Source organism: Thermobia domestica, chromosome 18, assembly GCF_964235325.1.
Source record: "Thermobia domestica chromosome 18, izTheDome1.hap1.1, whole genome shotgun sequence".
In the NCBI taxonomy this organism is placed as follows: Eukaryota; Metazoa; Arthropoda; class Insecta; order Zygentoma; family Lepismatidae; genus Thermobia; species Thermobia domestica.
The window spans coordinates 174,092,404-174,105,813 of NC_137471.1; positions in this window are offsets into that span (position 1 = coordinate 174,092,404).

The window sequence follows — 13,410 nt, forward strand, 5'->3', positions numbered from 1 at the left end:
GTAGGAATTATCCTCCACTATTTTACCCAGTAATTACATGTGAATTGATTATGTACAAATTATTGTAATTATTTTGCAAAATTCTGCTATTATTTCAATTTATTCACCCCCAGCAAGTTTAATGGGTTATTTTTTCCAAAATATTAATTGGTAAAACAAAGTCCCTCGTCCCATGCTGAAATAACATTCGTTTAGTAATTAATAATTTACATAGTTCCAATTTCATTATTTTAATATTCTAACCCTGTTGTTAACGTTAAGTGTTGTAATATTATTTGATCTCTTAATCTCCGTTCCTGCTCCATCCTGGCTACGTTATTCACTCTGAATATTTTCATAAGAAAAATATTTATTCATTTAGTTGTTTTACAGAAATCCAGTTTTTCAATTTACAAATATTTGGTAGCCCTATCTTTCTGTTTTGTCTTCTTTAATATAATCTAATTTTAATAATCCCAGGGCTCATAGTGGTCTGGTCTCTTGTAAATAGTTGAAAAGTGACCAAAAATGGCCAAAAGCACACGAAAAAGTAACCAAAATCTCATCATGACCCTTTTTTCCTTTGTCAATTTCTCCATCACCTCTCTCTTCGTTTGTTGTTTTGTTTCTTCTTTCCTCCTTTCTTAGATTTTCAAAGTATGCTTTGTAGTTACGGTAAGCAGACTTAACAGATGTATAAAGCTTCTGGGTAAGTGGAACCAGTTCTGTCCTATTTCCGAATTTCTTCATCCCAAACATTATATTTAACTTCGCATTAAGAGTTCTCAAAAACGTGAAATATTCAAATTCATCACCTACTCTTAAGAAGAACATATAAGAAGCATAACACAAGACGAACATGATACACAGACACACATACACAACGTTCAACGGAGGGTTAACTATTACACGAGAAAACTAAAAGATTATTATGATCGAAGAAAGAATAGACACAGAAGGGTTCTCAACCCCACCTTGAGAGCTTAAGCATCCACCACCCGTCCACTGTGCTTTAGAAAGAATAAACCCTGAAGTGAGAATAAAGCTGACTGTTTCACATGTGGCAGCAAATACTGAAGCTTTCAGAAGAGTAATGAGTAACAAGTTTCTGCCTTTCTCCATTTGTTTTTATATTTTTCTTACAAGTAAGGGACCATATTGTTGTCGCGCAAATCAGATGCAGACATACGCCATCTTATTAACCATGAAAAGATATGGAAAACACAAAAATATAAGGTGCTAAGGGCCATAGGGAGCGGAGCGAGGAAAGAGGAAACATTGAATGTCGGCAAAATTGAAGAAAGTCAGGAATGACGGGAAAAGTTAATTTCGTGCAAACAGGGAAAGAAAGCCAACCAAAAGAAAGAAACTAAACATAACAATTGCATCAAGGACGAAGAAAGATCATAATCAGGGTTGCCATCCAGACCGCAGTGTAGCCAGCGCTGTATAACATTGATATGGAAGATATAGCACAGTATAGCAATTCATGTACAAGAAAAAATATTAGTAACTCACGTTTACTTAGTATGACTGCATTTCTGGGCATTTTTCGTTAAGTGTTTGCACACATGTGAATCACCCTGCTTCATCTGTTGTGCTTTACCGGCACTCCAGATGTCTTTCTAGAGCATTTGGGTACACATTCGCTACACTTAATACTCAGAACATCACTGTTGGCCAACATCCGTTCCTGGCGATTATGCAACCACACACAACGGGCATGAAGGTGTCCGCCATTTTGTATTTGTTCCAGATATTGACTTAATACAAACGAATTATTGTTACCTGGTAGAAACCCTATCAATTCATATCCATTTAGACCAATTTTCATTTGGCAGATTATCCGGGACTCCCTACGTTCCTTTGAGGAATCCCTTGCGCGTGCATGGTAGGATTGTGAAACATGTAAAATTCAATACAGCAGATATGACTTCTTCAGTGAATTTTCTAGCCATCCTCTTCACGTTGGATAGTTTCGGAACTATTGGCGTCCGAAAGTCATTTTTCCACGCTTTCGGCTGCTTGTACATCCAAAACTATGTCCGATAGCCGAAAGTTCAAGAGGAAGTTTTTCCTTGTCTCAGTGGCAGGAGTCACCTCCCAAGAGTTGTAACACTTATTTTGCAACACCCGATATATATATATATATATATATATATATATATATATATATATATATATATATATATATATATATATATATATATATATATATATATATAAGCATGCACGTATATATGAAAGTGTATAAAATAAAAGGGGTTTTCTGTTTTCCTATGTATATCGTTCTTTTTCTTTTCCCTTTCCTTTAATTTTTTTTTTGTTTTTCCGTATTATTATTTTTATTTGTTCACTCTTTTGGGTTATGTTGATGTGGGCCACAAGCGAGGTTGTTCTACTATAAATTTGGTTGTTTTTCTTGTTCTCTCGTTATTTTCGTTATTGTTGTTTCCGTTGTCTTTGTTATGTTTTGTCTTCAGTGTCTCGGTATTTTTACTGTTATCATTGTCGTTTTACTTGCTTTTATTTCTCGTTTCTTCAATCTTTTGGTTCGAGTTGCAAGTAAAGCCTTTTTTTTGGGGTGGTTTGTTTTTCGGTCTCTTTTCCGTTGTTTTTGGCTGATTGGAGTGGTTTGATGTCTGTCTGTTTTGGTTGTTTTTCCCTTCCTCATGGGTTCTAGTTTCAGTTTTCGGTATTTTTTGGATGGATAGGTTTCTGTCTGTTTGGAATTTTTCCTTTTTCTATTTTCTTTCTTTCTTTCTTTCTTTTTCTTTTCTTCCTGAGTCCGCTCTAAGAACATCTTTTTTGTTTGTGGGCTTTTAGTGTGTGTCTGTCTCTAGGAGACCACATTGTTTTTTCTCTATTGCTATATCCTGGTAGTTTATTCGGGTTTGGTTCTTTCCCGTGGTGAATTCCCATTCACCTATTTTTGGTAGGTTTTCGATGTATGTTTCAAGTATCTGTTTAGTGCCTGGAAATATTCCCATGATGGTCTCACTTCTGTTTTCATATAAAGGTTTCTTAGGGCCTGTTTCTGTCTGAGTTAGCTCTATGTGAACGTAGATGTTCACATGGGCAACCGACACCGATGACCCTGCGGCTGTATGTTTGCGCTGGAGAAATGTTTTGTCACCAAATCTGATGTACTTATTATACATCAGAATATCCTTTCTCTATATACAAGTGTGCAGGTGAGGCATCGAGCCCGGTTCCTTCCTATCCACCCAGCGTACTTTTCCTTTGTTTATTGGAGCTTTAGTCTCTTTCTTTTTTTCAGCGTTCATGTGTAAAATATATGTATGTATGCAAGTAAATCCATATAGAGAGGAGGTTTTTTGTTCCCGTGTATCACTCGTTTCTTCTTCTGTGCTTTGTTGTTTTCATGAGAGCCCAATCCTCTGATACACAAGAACAATGAATTTCAGTAAAGTATTATTTGCTGCAGCTTAAAATGTATTACTAAGCAAAAATAGATGGTTGCCCACTTGGGTTTCAGGACTACGATAACATACCTAATTTTTGCATTTTTAAATATAAATTTCCAAAAGTTACAGGTACCTGATTACCACTTCAAATTATGAAAAATAAAGGGCGATACCACAGAGGTGTACTAGAAGCGTACTAGACCCTTAAGGATTTGAATACGCGTACTAGACGCTACAATTAATTACGGAAAGTGTCGACAGGTTCAAAGGCAGTTTCTATTCAAGGCAAATGTATATCCTTAAGGAATTTGGTGATATCATAGGGTTCGTAATACTTCCCTGTTTGAACATTTCTAAAATGTGTCTTAACAAAGTGTTGAAGAATGTAACAAGTAATTGTTTACCGAAAACAGCAAGTCGGTACACGTAATGGTTCCAGAAATACTGGAAAATAAAGTGACACCATAGTTGTGTGGGGCAGGCGTATTAGGTGGTACCATTTGAAACATTGATTTTTGAGGCCTAACAACTATAAAAGCAGTTTTAATGCAGGACTAGGTTATATCTTATGTTGGGTTTGAGTTACCAAGGTTCGTACAACTCCCATTTTTATATTTTAAAAATATGTCCTAACAAGGTTTTGAAGAACGTCACACACATGTATTTGCCACAAACTTCAAGTCGGTACGGCTAACGGTTACAGAGAAACTTTGAAATAAATTTACAAATAAGAGCATCAAGAGTTTTCGTGTGGGAATGTAGCATTTCTCAACCAATCATTGAAAGTTAATTAGGATTTCGTATACAATTTTAGGTGATTAATATTAGGTATCTCCATGGGATTTTGGAGCACCATTGGTTCTACCAAGATTAAACTTTAAAAGCTTTTGAAAACATATCTTTATAAAATTTTAAAGAGTTGTTACAAATACAGGGTGCGGCACGTAAAACCGGCCCGTAAAGTGAACACATAAAATGAAATGTAATATATTGAATATGATTAACTACAACACATAAATGAAATGTAATGTATTGAATATGACTACTTACCTTCACAGCAGGTGCTGAAAGTATCCTCCGCCCACTTCAACACACATGTGAGCACGATTGAGGAGATTCATATATACCTTTGTCAGTTCTTGTGTTGCAATGCTATTGGTGACATCCTGGATCCTGGTCTTGAGTTCTTCAATTGTGTGTGGATTTGTTTCGTATACTCTTCCCTTTAACAGTCCCCATAAGTAAAAGTCACACGTGGACAAGTCTGGTGACCTTGGAGGCCAAGCCTTTGCTGATTGTCCTCTCTGGTGTAAACATCTCATGCACAAGGGACAATGATGCAGCTGATGTGTGGCATGTTGCACCGTCCTGCTGAAAGTAACATAACTGACGCTCCTCTTCGGTCAAGTGTGTATAAAACTCCTCCAGGATTCCCATATACACGTCACTGTTCACTGTCGTCTCAAAGAATATGAGCCCAGTAACGCGTGTGGCGGAAATGGCACACCAAACACCAATCTTCTCATCATGCAAGGGTACCTGGTGGATTGCGTGTGGATTTTCTGTCGACCAATACCGGTTGTTTTGGGAATTTACGTACCCGGACAGGTGGAACCACGCCTCGTCACTCATGATGAGCATTAGTGGATCCAAGAAACCACTGGCAACATTGCTCAACAGCCATGAACAGAAATGCACCCTCTTCTGCAGGTCAGGCTCCTTCAGTTCTTGCACAACACTTATCCAGTACGGTTTTAACTTCAGTCCCCTTAAAACACGTCTGCAACTTCTCTCACTCGCATGAACCTGTTGACTCAATCTCCTGGTTGACATTCGAGGACTTCTTGTCATTATCTCCTCCACCTGCACCTTTAATTCAGGTGTGCAGACAGATGGTCGTCTGTTCCTGGGAGCATTTTGAACCGATCCTGTACGCCGCTTTTTTTCAATCAATTCCAGAATGGTGCTTTTTGCTGGCACAGAAAGTCCTGGAAATTTCTCCCGAAACAAATTGTTTGTTTTCACAAAAGATCCAGTGAGAATGAACCCTTCAACAATGGCAAAACGCTCGGGTATCGAATACGGCATTATTACACACTGACACTCACCCGGCTTAACACAACGAGGCCTTTTTCTCAACTGGTTTCGACAAGTTTCACTGGCTGCGGCTGCACGTGACTGCTGCATGTCACGTAAGTCGATCCCACCTCAACACGCCATCTCTTGGTAGGAAGGTAGATTATTTAAGTGTTGCCAAAAACACAATATACCAGAATATTACGACGGGCCGGTTTTACGTGCCGCACCCTGTATAAGTTACCGAAGGTCTAAAATCATATGCCGAATGGCTAGAAAGGTATCGTAGAATTAAAATATATTAATATTTCTGAAACAATTAATGACGTCTAAAAACATCAATAAGATTTTACCTTGATGGGTTAAGGAGTACTTCAGTACAATTTCTATTTAAAATATAGTTCAGCTTTAAATTTTCTGTGGTTTAAGGAGTGCATGGAGACGTGTAAAACACTGAAAATTAAATGCCAATATTTAAAATAGCAACCAAGATATAAGAATTACTTTTTTATGAAGTAAATATGGAGATCTTAATGGATTTATACTCTGAGGTTCTTTCTGTAAGGAAGATGCAGTTGAGAAAACTAATATATATACAGGGTGACTGGTAATCCTATGCATTCCTTGCAAAGGATATATTTTAGAAGTACTTTGGAACATTTTTATCTATATGAACTGGGGGTCGCAAATCAATATTTTCTGAGTAATTTGCACATGTGTGACTTCTTTGACATTTGTCGGCTAATGAGAGGTGTGCGAGAAAGTTTTATCCTGACCCTCTTCCACATATCGCAGAGCGATGAAATGTTAGATGTGTAATTCCACATATCTATGCAGGTCATGCAGTAATGTGGAGCTCGTAACTCTGCAAAGTTCCTGTGTTATAGGTCTTAACGTGGAGTAAGGTATAGTGGTAACAAATCCATTACAGCACCTCAGAAAGCAACGTGGCAACATCGCAGAAGTACCTGCCCCTGGGAAATGATTACTTGGTTGGAAAAAGGTAGAATGAAGATGGTATGTTGTCAAGAGAAAACGCGAACCATACCCAAAGTCGTGCATCTGTCTGGCAAAGATTCGAGCAGTGAACGGGTGCGTTGTTTTCCAGGAGGCCTACACCTTTTGTCAGCATGCCACGCTCTGAGATTTCATAGAATCCTGCAACGCACGCAGCACAGAGGTATAGGACATCCTGGTAACTCTGGTACCCTTTGCCTGGAAACCAAGTAGTAATACCCAATGCTGATCCCAAATAAACATGATCACCACTTAGGACGCTCAGAGTTGAACACGACCTTCCTTTGATGCTGGTACATCGGCACGCTTTCATTAGTTTGACTAGATTTTTATGCATGTATTTATACAAGAGAATGATTCAAAGAAGGGTTTGGCCCTCCAACTCCGGGGTCACATCATCTTTTAGATGTGTGTGCGATTTGGAAAAGAACTGGTCCTGGGCTTCTAGAAGGTACTATCCCGGCATTCACCTGGTGGGAGTGAAGAAAACCCGGGAAAATCAAGTGAAACTAATGATAGCGTGTCGGCGTACCACCATCAAAGAAAGTCCGTGTTAACTCTAAGCGACCAAAGTAATGACCACGTTTATTTGGGATCAGCATTGGCTATTACTACTTCCTTTCCAAGTAAAGGATACCTCAATTACCATGATATACTATGCTTCAGTGCTGCGTGCGTTACGGGATTTTGTGAAATCTCAGCGTGGAATCCTGACAAAAGGTGTCCACCTCCTCCGGATCTTGGCCAGATAGATGCACGACTTCGAGTATGAAATCCGTAATAGTTCTCGTTTTCTCTTGACTGTACACCATCTCCATTCCACCTCTTCCAACGGAGTACTCATTTCCTAGGGGCAACTACTTATGCAATGTTGCCACGTTGCTTTCTGAGGTGCAGTAATGGATTTTGGACTTCACCTTACTTCACTTTCGGGGCTATAACACAGCAACGGTGCAGAGTTACGAGCTCTACATTACCATGTGACCTACGTAGGTACGCAAGATTACACATATTAAATTTCGTCGCTCTACGATATGTGGAAGTGGGTCAGGGTACAACTTTCTTGAGCACCTTTCGTCAGGCGGCAAATTTCAAAGAAATCACACATGTGCAAATTACTCAGAAAGTATTGATTTGCGACCCTCAGTTCCAAAGTACTTGTAGATATCCCCTTGCAAGGAATGCATCGAATTTCCAGTTCCCTGTACACACACACATACACACACACACACACACACACACATATATATATATATATATATATATATATATAACGACATAATAAATCGTTTGTTCAGAGTGTAATGGGAGTTCTGCAGTTAAATATAATAGTAACCCTGTGAGTACATTGAGTGTCCCAGAACGATTTCCATTCTATTTAGTTTATTTTCTAAAGCTACTTCAGAGAATTTAAACACTGCATTGATGTTTCTATCAGAGTAGAAACGTAATATCAAGATATAATATAGTTACGGACATACTATGAAATATATTTCTGATGTTACGAATATAGAGACCTCTATATATTTGGACTTTCTTTGCTATAAGAAAGGGAAATTTGAGAAAACTAATAATGTATCTTAATCAACATTCTAATAGTTGTTCCTTAGATAAGCGTAATAGTACTCCTCATGGTATAAGTTAGACCTCAGCATAATTTATACAAATTTCATTTATACAGTTTAAAAAATACATGGTTCTGTTTAAAATAGCGGAAGCTTCATACCAATAGCTAATACAGTGATCGAGATATATATATTTTTTTGATGATATCATGAGAATAGAAATCCTTCAGTTTGACTTGTAGGGATAAGAAATTTCAGAAAAGAACAAAACCATTCAGTACGTGGGAGATCCTGATTCAAAACTTATTCCTCATTCTTATTAACGTTTTCCCAGAGTTTACCGGCTTGTGTATAACTTTCTTTCATTTAAATAATTTTGTGAGAATAGTTGAAAAGCAGCTAGCAGCTTTGCTACATCCCCTCCCACCTCTCCTTCCTTCCCCTAACCTCTTCAACCTGTTTGTTCTGAGTCTTTGTCTTCTATCAGTACCACACCGACTGAAGTACTCTCTCTTCTCTTGTCATTGCCCCAACAGCGCGCCTTAGAACCAGATAATATCTATACTTGCTTCCTACGCAATGTGTTGCCAGTTCTCTTTCTCAACCCCTTTCGGTTTTACTAAATCAGTTTTTCGCAGAAGGTGTCTTTCCCACCAGTTGGAAAAGAGCTAATATCACTCCTGTTCATAAATCTCGTAAAAATAAAAATGATGTGTCCACCTATCGACCTATTTCCTTATTATCTCCACTCTCACTTGTTTGTGAAAAGATAATCAAAAACAGGCTTTCTCAATTTGTTGCTCCATTTATAAACTCCTCACAACACGGCAGTAGTAGGGACTCGCGTATGGCTAGTCGAGTCAGCAAAACTTTTTTCGATTCTGATTGGTGGAGAGAGATCACGTGACTTTAGGCCCCGCCCACGCGGGAAATTCAAATTTTCAGGTCACGTGATATGACGTCATGAGTCACCCCGCGGGGAAATCCATCACCCGGGATTTTTTATGTTCGTTCCCTTTTACGGGTAAGATGAGTGTTTTGATACCTGATTTTGATTGGTTAACAGATGTCACGTGATCTTAGACTCTAGGATATTTGAAATTCGTTCCCTTTTATGGGTAACATGAATGCTTTGGTACCACGATGCTGATTGGATAGAGGTCACGTGATCTTAGGCTCTGGGATTTTTGTTTTAAATTCGTTCCCTTTTACGGATAAGATGTGTGCTTTGAACCTGATTCTGATTCGTTGATAGTGGTCACGTGATTTTAAGCTCTGGCATTTTTTAAAATTTGTTTATATTCTTTGATGAGTGCTTTGATACCTGATTCTGATTGGCTGATAGAGGTCACGTGATCTAAAGCTCTGTTACTTTTGAAATTCGTTCACTGTTATGGTTAAGATAAGTGCTTTGGTACCCCGATGTTGATTGGTTGATAGAGGTCACATGATCTTAGCCCCTGGGATTTTTGAAATTCAGATATCCTCTTTGATGAGTACTTTGGTACCTCGATTCTAATTGGCTGATAGAGGTCACATGATTTTAGACCCACCCCACGGTGAACAGGTTACAAGGTATAACGTGGGAAAAATTCGTCACTCATTTGTTTCCTTTTACGGGTAAGATGAATGTTTTGGTACCTCCATTTTGATTGGTTGATAGAAGTCACATGATCTTAGCCCCCCAGCCCATGAGGGAAATACAGAGTGATATGATAGCGATCCACCCTTGACCTGCTTTTGGAAATTTGTTCCCTTTTTATGGTTATCCTTCTTTGGTACCTTAAAGTTCCCATAGAGGATTCAACCCCCTCCTTAAATAACCCTTTTTTCTGGTATCATGATATTGTACTGAAGTTTATCTTAAATATTATCGTTCTCTTTGACAGATAAGATAATTACCAGCTTTCTTACCTTGATGGAGAGACCTTATATATTTACGTATGGAGATCCTGTCCTTCAATTAGTAGCCTATGTCTCTGAAAGTAACAATGGTGAAAGACGGGTCCATCCTTGTCGCTTGTAGATTTCTTATAACACATTGTTGTGAGTTTAAGCGATTTCTTTTAAAACGCTCAGCGTTTTATTGCTCAGTAAGAGCCTAATTAATGGAAACAGTGTTGCCAGATTTTCTTACCTTAACTGCTCCGATTCTTTTCGAAACGGTTCCGCAGAGTGCAAGAAATTTTAAACTAAAAATTTTTCGAACTAAAAAAAATCAAAACTAAAAAAATTTCGAACTGAAAAAATTTTGAAACAAAAAGTTTCAATCCAAAAATTTTCGAACCAAAAAATTGAAACAGAAAATTTTTCGAGCTAAATTTTCAATGAAAAAATTTTAGAACTAAAAATTTTCAAAACTAAAAAATTTTTCGAACTAAAAAATGATTTTTTTCGAACCAAAAAAATTTCAAAAAAAGTTTTCGAACCAATTTTTAAAAACAAGTTTCGAACTAAAGATGTAAACTACATCTAAAAATTTTCAAATCAATTTTTTTCCAACTAAAAATTAAAAATCAAAATTCAAAAACTAAATTTTCAAATCAATTTTTCGAATGAAATCATTTAAACACATTTTGAATATATTTTCTACCTTAAATTTTCAAGATTACCATTATTTGAAAACAAATTCAAGGTTTCAAGAAATAATAAAACATATTTTTTCAACTTGTTGTATTTTAACGAAAGGTATGTGCTCTTCTCATACAAGTTTATTAACATAATAAATACAGGATCTAGTTAATGAATATTTTGGACGTGTCATCATCTTCGAAGCATGCAGACTTATCCTGTAAAGAAAAAGAAACAGTGGATTGCTTCATGAATTTCTTTTTTTTTTCTGAAACAATAAAAATTAGTAAATATTGATAAGAGAGAAATAAAACTTACTCGTAAATGATGGATCTGTTTAGGCTTATCTTCCTCCTCGAGGACGAGATGCCAACATTTCTTCCACTGATGGTGGTATTGGTGGTTTATGACTCTTCTGGGTACTGCATTTTTCTTTATGGTCAAGGTTCCTTCTTGGGTACGAGATGACTACATTTCTTCCACTGATGGTGCTGATGGTTTATGAACTCTTCTGGGTACTGCGTTTTTTCCTCGGTGTTACTGCTTTGCGGTTAAGCAGGGAAAAAAAGGAAAAGGAAAAAAGAAATGGTGGCCTCATTGGGTGTTTACAGTTTTTTCTTCATCTTCTTCTTTTTCAAGTTCCAACTTCCGTTTTTTAACATACCCGTACGGAACCGTATCATAGGAATTGAGTTCTTTAAATCGATGTTTTGTGTACTGGATGCTGTACATTTTTTCTTCTTTGCGTGTGACGATGGTATGGTCTTTGGTCCTGTATATTTTATGGGGGATGGAAATGGTGACTTGTCCACGGCATTGGTTCGTAATCATTTCTTTTAGCGTGTTGAAATTTAATTACTGTCCTGCATTGTAGTTTAATGTAAATACTCTAATTTTACATACGTAGTTGGTGACGTTGGTGTCTGGATTGTATATTTCTAAGCTGTAATTTTTTGGCCCTCCACTGACAAATGTCTTGATGTACGCTCGTTGTCCATAAGACTCCATCTCATCCGATAAGCATCCCAAGTACGTTGAAGGTTCAATGGCTGGCTCCCCGGGCTTTTCTGTAAATATCACAGAATCTGTGTCGAAATATAAAACACGTTCCTGCAACATTTCCAGGTACTTGTACAGTTCCAGACGTGCCTGACATGTTGTAAATGCACCTAACACGACATTGGTGTTTCGGTTTTGAACAGGCACATGTTCATTGTACTCCCAGAACGCATACAACATCGTATCATTGATGGGTACAATTTGATGGAGTTTAATGTCGGGGGAAGTGAGTTTTTCATAAAATTCTTCCGGCCGATCAATAATTGTGGTCTGGCTAAAGTTTGAACGCTGAGAAAGTTTTCCCCATAGAGCGTTAACACAAAGCTTAGATAAACTTCTTCGTGCAGGATTATTTTCAATTTTGGTCGGATCCAATGCAATACCTTCACGCTCCAGGACGGTTTGTATGAATTTTGTTTTGTCTTCTTCGGTCACACAGGAACTGGGCCAGCCAGAAGCTTCCATTTTCGATTTTAAAAACGTATTGATGTATTCCGTGAACAAGCCACCTGTTTTCGTGATGGGGTCATATTGTTCAATTTCATAATCCCAAATTTCAAAGATTTTCACCGGTTGATATCCTAATTCTATTGCTTTTTGTATTTCATATGATACCCATGTTCCAGTGAGGCATCGCTCCTGATCGTTGTGCGTACACGTTGCTGTAGGGTCTGGGTTCATTTCTTAGGCACACGCAGCACATAGTGGAAACAATAGTTTCTTGTTGCATCGGTAAGGCAGGAGACCATGATAAAGATGGCTACTTGGTAATATCGTCATTTTGATCAGACCATTGACTTTATTTATTGGTGGTATATTTTCATCACCCTGTAGATAAATTCTATGACGTCCTACAGGGTATTTAGCACACTTATTTATGTACGGATAAAGCGAAACAATATCGAAATATTTTATTTTTTCTCCTGCTTTTTCGTCGACTTGGTGGTACAATTTCACACAATTGGTCCTTCCTCCAAAAAGCTATCTCTTGGATTTAATGGTCTACGGTTCATGTACGGGTGATTCTTGAGATACGTCGCCATTGTTGGATTTTGTTTCAAGAACTGATTAAATTCGCACTCCCACATTTCATGTACAATGTATCCCAATTCCCGCAGTCTTGCATTTTTTCGTTGCGTTCGTTCATAACGGAATTCCATGGTGTCTTCTGGATTGCCGTAGATGGGCTGATTACGGCCTGTAGTAATACACACTTTACAGCCGTGATAAAAACAGCCGGCATGCTCATAGACGTGCTCCTCTAACGTCTCAGGATCTTGGTAGTAGCCATCAACATGGAATTCCGCAATAAAAACTTCTTTTTGTCGGGCCGCATGTAAGATTTGTTTTCCTTCGGTTGTTTCAATGTAAGCCAACCATTGCAGTGCAGCGATCGATTGGGTACTTCTCCATCGATAGCCATGTGCCGGTAGAATTCCAATGGTATTGGGTTTGAGGAAATTCCGGCGGAATACTAAATTGGAAGCACTTGCAATCCAGATCGTCTCCAAGAAGGGATTCACTTTGGTTTCTGCTTCAAATGACGTCATAAACGAAACACATTCTTGTCGCAGTACATTGACATCTTGGATACAATAGTTGATAATTTCATTCTGGAATTCAAACGTGTCATTACGATGATCGTTGTACCGCTGCATGAACTTGTTTCTGTATTCGACGGACATTTCATTTCCGCCATAATATTTCGTTTCTGG